The sequence below is a fragment of the Aquarana catesbeiana genome, linkage group LG09 (genome assembly GCF_042186555.1).
Source record: "Aquarana catesbeiana isolate 2022-GZ linkage group LG09, ASM4218655v1, whole genome shotgun sequence".
Lineage (NCBI taxonomy): Eukaryota > Metazoa > Chordata > Amphibia > Anura > Ranidae > Aquarana > Aquarana catesbeiana.
In genome coordinates, this window is record NC_133332.1 from 210,550,953 (window position 1) to 210,558,597 (window position 7,645).

Below are 7,645 nucleotides of genomic sequence, written 5' to 3' on the forward strand. Positions count from 1 at the left end.
GGGGGCCACTTGACTGCACAGGCTATCTTCTGGAAAAGGTGAACATAGCTCTGGGGGCATATGTTCGCTACTAAAAACTTGTAATACCTTCTGTCTATGGTTATGTTTGAGCTGCCTGTAACCCGAACATTTGTGTAAGTGTGAGGTTCTTCTGACAACAATAAAATATTTTTCTGATTTAAAAAAATAATAAAAATGATTTGCAGCCTGTTTACACCCCGCTTTCACATCATAGGATTGTAGGGTCTTAAAGCGGACCTTCAGACCCGGTTCACACAGGGGTGACTTGTCAGGCAACTTAGCCGCCTGACAAGTCGCGCTCCATTCTGTACAATGGAACTGTTCTAATAGGAGCAACTCAACTCGCTCCGACTTAGAAAAAGGTTCTTGTACTACTTTGGGGAGACTTCAGAGCAGCTTGCATTGACTTCTATACAGAAGTCGTTTTGAAAGCCGCGCTGAAGTCGCTCTGTACGGGGCAGCTTCGGAGTCGGGCAGCTTTGAAGCCGCCCCTGTGTGAACCGGGTCTAAGTTATTTTTTCATCTTTCCATCTATTAAATCTTCTGCCCTTGTTGTTTTAACTTTGGATAGTAAAACATTTTTTTCCTGCCAGTAAATACCTTATACAGCCCACTTCCTGTTTCTTGTCTGGTCATTAGCCTAGGCTTATGACATCATGCACAACTCTCTCATTCTCATGAGAGTTTGCCAGGAAGGGAGGGGGGATGAGTCATAGGAGGGCCAATTAGAGCTGCAGAGCTGGTATGCCTCTGTGTAAATCCAGGAAGTGAACAGGCAGCAGCTTCAGCTGCCCACAGTTAAAATGGATGCAGCCAGACTCAGTGGAGGGAGATTTTTGCCACATATTTGGCAAGTACAGAATCACAGTATATAATAATATGCAAAGTGGTTGGAGGGAAGCTTCAGAATGGCAAAGATGTTTTTAGTACAATTTATGTGAGCAGACTGCAGTTCCTCTTTAAGGCTTTACCACATTTTTGGTGCAAACAATTCCTAAAAAAGTTCTACCTGAATTATGCACCCTACGAACCAAGCATCTGCACTTTGCTAAACAGAGATTTGAAAAATTTGAAATTATTGCAAGATTGGCAGAACACTATTTATGATCTGTGGAATGCATTTCGGCATTTTAAAGCATTCTTGTCAGGTAAATGAAATTGCCCACAAAGCTGGACCTGCAAAAGAAGAAATTAAATACTTGCCTCTACTGCTGCCCAAACTACTGAATGCCGGCAACACTAAAGAAAAACCTGTCTCTGAAGTCTGCTGGAAAACTGACACCCCTGGATGCTCGACCTCCCGATCCCCCGCTGTGCAAACAATTTCACCTACCGACCTACTTGTCAGTGGGAGGAACCACTTAAAGCGGGGTTCCACTTAAATTTTTAACTTAATCTTACCCCCTTCAGTTAATTGCATAGATGTTCAAATGCCGCACAAAAATTTTTTTATCGCTGTAATTACCTTTATATTGTACTTTATTGTGGCACTTCCCGTCTCTCCTCCCATGGGAGTAGGCGTGTTTATTGCCTTTCCCTGGCGCCGCACTGTCTCCTGGGAGCTTAGTGTCAGGCTTCCCAAGATTCAGTGCGGAAACAATGATCATGTGTGTGAACAAGCTGTGAATGAACAGCATTCCCCGCATCCAGGAAATCAATGCTTGTGGGCTTCACATGCCCACAAGCAAGATGGAAACAGCCAGCATCACATTTTTAAAGTTATTCTTCAGTACGAAAACAGACAGAGGCGGAAATATCACACCCAAACTGTGAGTATTATTTTGGGATTAGCAAAGTGTCTCAATGACCTGAAGAAAAAGAAAAAGAAAAAGAAAAAAAAAAAAAAAGGATTGGTCGCCGGACTCCCACTTTAACACAGCGGGGGACACAGGAGATCAATGCACTGTGAAGTGTTGGCTTCTTTCTTAGAAGACTTCAGAGAAAGATTCTTCTTCAAAGGGGTGGCATTCAGCAGCACAGGCAGCAGAAGAGGCATTTACCATCCTTTCCTGCAGGTAGAGCTTTGAAGGACCTGACAAGTTCAAGTATAACTATAGCTTAGAGGTATAGCTTTGCCAGTAACTTTATTTACCTGACAGGGTTGTTTTAAGTACTTCACTATGCGACCTGCACCCCAAAGTCATCAGTTTCCACACAGCCTGTAGTGGTGAAGACGAACATGTCTCAAAATGTACAGTGTGTCTTGTAAGTAGTAGAGTCCTCTATGCCCTCTCCCTGGGTCAGGTAGGTAACCTCTTCAGGCCATGCAATCAGGTAACTACTTAGACCTTTGCGGTGGCTTGGCCTCAAGTCATACAGTCAGGTCCCCCCTCCCCATAATCAGGAAGCCAATCCCTTGTAACAAGCAAGTCACACAGTATGATACCCACCATGCTCATTTACATCAAAGACATGTTACTCAGCATGGTCCAAACACAAGACCAAGGCAAATAGCCTGGTTTTCAATCAGGCCAAGCCATTGGGGTGCACTGTAAAAAATAGAACATGTACCATTTTACCTCAGTGCATTGCAAAGCATAACACAGAAAAGGCAAAAAAGTGACCTTATGTGCTTAAAGCCGGGTACACTAAAAATCATCCAGTTCAGCAGGTCTGTGTGTATTCCTCTCGGGAAAACCAGCATTTTATCAGCGCATGCAGTAAATGTCTGCATCTCTGATCTGTATATTCTTACTAGGGGAGCCCCCGCTGTCAGTTAAAAATGGCGCAGCAGGGGTGATCCCTGCATCCACATCGCTTTTGTGGATGTCACTTTTTTTTTCATTCAGCCAGCATCTATACCATGCTTAAAGTGGCTGTAAAAGGTAAAACTTTTTTTTTTTTTTTAAACAAACATCTCCATACTTACCTACTCTGTGCAATGGAATTGCACAGAGCCTCTCCAAACCTCCTCGACACAGACAACAGGACTCAGCCCTGCACCCTCGTCACTGCCTTTGATTGACAGCACTGGAAGCCAATGGCTCCTGGTGCCCCAGCAAAGCCAGTGAGACCCGGAAGTGAGGGGAGAGAAGAGCTGCAGACCAGCACAGCGCTGGATCAAATGAGGGCTCAGGCAAGTAAAAGGGGGGTGGGGGGGGATACTGATGCCTAAACATTTCTTACCCTAATGCAAGGAACACATCTAAATAAAAAAAGGTTTATTCTTTAGAACCACTTTAGGCCTGGAAAAAAAAAAACACACAAAAAACATGCATTGACATACAGTCAGGTCCATAAATATTGGGACATCGACACGATTCTAATCTTTTTGGCTCTATACACCACCACAATGGATTTGAAATGAAACAAACAAGATGTCCTTTAACTACAGACTTTCAGCTTTACATCCAAATCAGATGAACGGTGTAGGCATTACAACAGTTTGTATATGTGCCTCCCACTTTTTAAGGGACCAAAAGTAATGGGACAATTGGCTGCTCCGCTGTTCCATGGCCAGGTGTGTGTTATTCCCTCATTATCCTATTTACAAGGAGCAGATAAAAGGTCCAGAGTTCATTCCAAGTGTGCTATTTGCATTTGGAATCTGTTGCTGTCAACTCTCAATATGAGATCCAAAGAGCTGTCACTATCAGTGAAGCAAGCCATCATTAGGCTGAAAAAACAAAACAAACCCATCAGAGAGATAGCAAAAACATTAGGTGTGGCCAAATCAACTGTTTAGAACATCCTTAAAAAGAAAGAACGCACCGGTGAGCTCAGCAACACCAAAAGACCCGGAAGACCACGGAAAACAACTGTGGTGGATGACCGAAGAATTCTTTCCCTGGTGAAGAAAACACCCTTCACAAAAGTTGGCCAGATCAAGAACACTCTCCAGGAGGTAGGTGTATGTGTGTCAAAGTCAACAATCAAGAGAAGACTTCACCAGAGTGAATACAGAGGGTTCACCAGAAGATGTAAGCCATTGGTGAGCCTCAAAAACAGGAAAGCCAGATTATAGTTTGCCAAACAACATCTAAAAAAGCCTTCACAGTTCTGGAAGAACATCTTATGGACAGACGAGAACAAGATCAACGTGATGGGAAGAAAAGAGAAGAGTATGGAGAAGGAAAGGAACTGCTCATGATCCAAAGCATACCACCTCATCAGTGAAGCATGGTGGTGGTAGTGTCATGGCGTGGGCATGTATGGCTGCCAATGGAACTGGTTCTCTTGTATTCATTGATGATGTGACTGCTGACAAAAGAAGCAGAATGAATTCTGAAGTGTTTTGGGCAATATTATCTGCTCATAGTCATTGGACGGCGCTTCACAGTGCAGATGGACAATGACCCGAAGCATACTGCGAAAGCAACCAAAGAGTTTTTTAAGGGAAAGAAGTGGAATGTTATGCAATGGCCAAGTCAATCACCTGACCTGAATCCGACTGAGCATGTATTTCACTTGCTGAAGACAAAACTGAAGGGAAAATGCCCCAAGAACAAGCAGGAACTGAAGACAGATGCAGTAGAAGCCTGGCAGAGCATCACCATGGATGAAACCCAGCGTCTGGTGATGTCTATGCATTCCAGACTTCAGGCTGTAATTGACTGCCAAGGATTTGCAACCAAGTATTAAAAAGTGAGAGTTTCATGGATGATTGTTAATCTGTCCCATTACTTTTGTTCTCTTAAAAAGTGGGAGGCACATATACAAACTGTTGTAATTCCGACACCGTTCACCTGATTTGGATGTTTATACCCTCAAATTAAAGCTGAAAGTCTGCGGTTAAAGCACATCTTGTTTGTTTCATTTCAAATCCATTGTGGTGTTGTATAGAGCCAAAAAGATTAGAATTGTGTCGATGTCCCAATATTTATGGACCTGACTGTACCTCCCAACAATCCCCTGAATGTGTGGGACTGCCCTGCATTTTCATAGTTCTGGAGCTCCTCGCTCCTCTGTCCCTGTTACAGTATGACCACACTCTGAATTGCACATTTCTAAGTCCTTCATTCTCTGTGTTAGGCACTCCTAGGACCTGCACTCTGCGCGTTATGTACTCGGACTCTTGCTTAAGATCCCTTTTACACTGGGGCGCTTTTCAGTGTTTTTGCGCTAAAAATAGCGCCTGTAAAGCGCCTCTCAAGCCACTCCAGTGTGAAAGCCCAAGTGCTTTCACACTGGGTGATGTGCTTGCAGGATGGATTAAAAAAAGTCCTGCAAGCAGCATCCTTGGGGCGGTGGAGGAGTGGTGTATACACCACTCCTCCACCGCCCCTGCCATTGAAATCAATAGGCAGCACTGCCGAAGCGCCTGCAAAGCGCTTCAGCAGTGGCAGTTTGCGGGAGCTTTTAACCCTTTATTTGGCCGCTAGCGGGGGTCAGAAGTACCGCAATAACAGCGGTAAAGCGCAGCTCAAACTAGCGGCACTTTACCACTAACCCCCCACCCTAGTAGCCGAAAGAGGAGCTCCAGTCATTGTTGTGTTTAGTAAAAGTCAGCAGCTGCAGAAGACTGCAGGGAGGGAGAGAGGAGAACTTCTGCTCGGATCGCCTAGACGGCCTAGGTGATCTGAGTGGTACCTAGCAAAAATGTAAAAACCCAGTGGTGATTAAATACTACCAAGCTCTCTTTGTGTGAGCAAAATGATAAAAATTTCATATGGATACAGTGTAGCATAACCGCGCAATTATCATTCAAAGTGTGACAGTGCTGAAAGCTGAAAATTGGCCTAGGTCATGATAAATCAGGCTGCATTCACACCTGAGTGTATTTTTATTTTAGTTTTTTTCAGGCAGAAAGTCACGTGATTTTGTACAGGTCACCAATGTAAAACGCAGGACTCTGCCTAAAAAGAAGCTCCTGTATTTTGAGCTTCAGGTGACAAAACGCTCAGCTGTCAACAGGTGCCATTGAAGTGAATGGGATTTTGCTTGTTGGGCGTTTTACGAGCTGAAACCACCCAGGTGTGAATGCAGCCTAGTTCCAGGCGGGATTCTTATCAAAGCTGCCATAATCTTTAAACCACACCCACTTTTCTCTGGCCACACCCATGTTTTGCACCGCTGTGCTACGTCTGCCTATATTTACTGTCCCACTTAGTTTGTAAAATTGGGAGGTTATGTGCTAAGACTTTATACAATGTAAGGACCGCTCATATCTCTGCACTGCAATATTTTATTTTAGGACATATTAATGCATTGTGTTAACATTTAATGCAACTCACAATGCATTTTTATTGCGTTTTCACCCCTGGTCACCTGGGAAAAATTGACATGTGAATGCGATTCAAAAATCACATGGTGTGTATTTGGTGGCACCCATAGACGGCAATGGACGGTGCATTTTTGGTGCGTTTTCTCAAACGGTGACTGAAGATGCTGCTAGGACTCTACTACAGTGAAGTGCAGCACACAGGTGTGAAGACTTGGAAAGGATCTACAGGGGAAGATTTGTCATGTGCTGTTGATACACTGGGAAGGTTTTAGTACGACAAAGGTGTACAGGGCCCCACAATAATGCAGTGCTGTATAAGACACATGGCTGTCATCACACCGGCATTCTATGTGCAGTGACACGTTCATCATAATGAGCCCCCCACAACCCGGTGACCCCTCATAGTCAGAGGTCCCCACTCCCACCACAGTCAGTGACTCTCCCACAGGCTTCCCTGTGTCCCTGCACTTACACGGGGTTTCCGGCCCTAAGGAGCCCCGCAGTCTCCGGCCTTTCCATTCTTGGTTCTCCAGACAGCCGGTATCACACCCCCAGCATGATCCTGACAGCCCATCAGGCTCCCTCTCACTTCCTACTTCCGGGCTGCAGCTCTCGCGACATTCCGTTTCCTTGGATACCAAAGATGAACGCTCTCGTTACCATGGAAACCGCCGCGCCAGACAGACCGTGGTCACGTGAAAGTGCTGGGGACAGCGACTGGTATCGAGTCACGTGGGAGCTGTTAGGGGGCGGCTTACTAGGAAGAGACGAAGACATATCTATGTGTGTGAGGGGGGGGGGCAGTATGTATAGGGACCCCTATATGTGTATGAGAGGGGGCAGGGATGTATAGAGATCCCTATATGTGTGTGAGAGAGGGCAGAGATGTATAGAGATCCCTATGTGTGTGTGAGAGGGGGCAGGATGTATAGAGATCCCTATATGTGTGAGAGGGCAGGGATGTATAGGGACCCCTATATGTGTGTGAGAGGGGGCAGGATGTATAGAGATCCCTATATGTGTGAGAGGGCAGGGATGTATAGGGACCCCTATATGTGTGTGAGAGGGGGCAGGGATGTATAGGGACCCCTATATGTGTGAGAGGGGGGCAAGAATGTATAGGGACCCCTATATGTGTAACGGGGCAGGGATGTATACGGACCCCTATATGTGTGTGAGCAGGGGGCAAGGATGTATAGGGACCCCTATATGTGTGTGAGATGGGGCAGGGATGTATAGGGACCCCTATATGTGTGTGAGATGGGGCAGGGATGTATAGGGACCCCTATATGTGTGTGAGAGGGGGCAGGGATGTATAGGGACCCCTATATGTGTGTGAGAGGGGGCAAGGTGTATAGGGATCCCTATATGTGAGGGGGGAGGTGTGTAGGGACCACTATATGTGTGTGAGAGGGGGCAGGGATGTATAGGGACCCCTATATGTGTGTGAGAGGGAGGCAA

General features: G+C 45.6%; 1 protein-coding gene across 4 annotated transcripts in view; it reads right to left on the reverse strand.

Moving 5' to 3' along the window:
• Nucleotides 1–6,838, reverse strand: part of TMEM250 (transmembrane protein 250) — a 28,337-nt gene extending 21,499 nt beyond the window's left edge. For 2 of the 4 annotated variants that reach the window (XM_073599639.1, XM_073599638.1), the window contains exon 1: nt 6,657–6,838. The gene's annotated coding sequence lies outside the window, so the exon portion shown is untranslated. The remainder of the gene's footprint in view (nt 1–6,656) is intronic. The other 2 variants (XR_012236036.1, XM_073599637.1) reach the window with 2 other exon arrangements.
• Between the last annotated feature and the right edge of the window lie 807 nt (nt 6,839–7,645).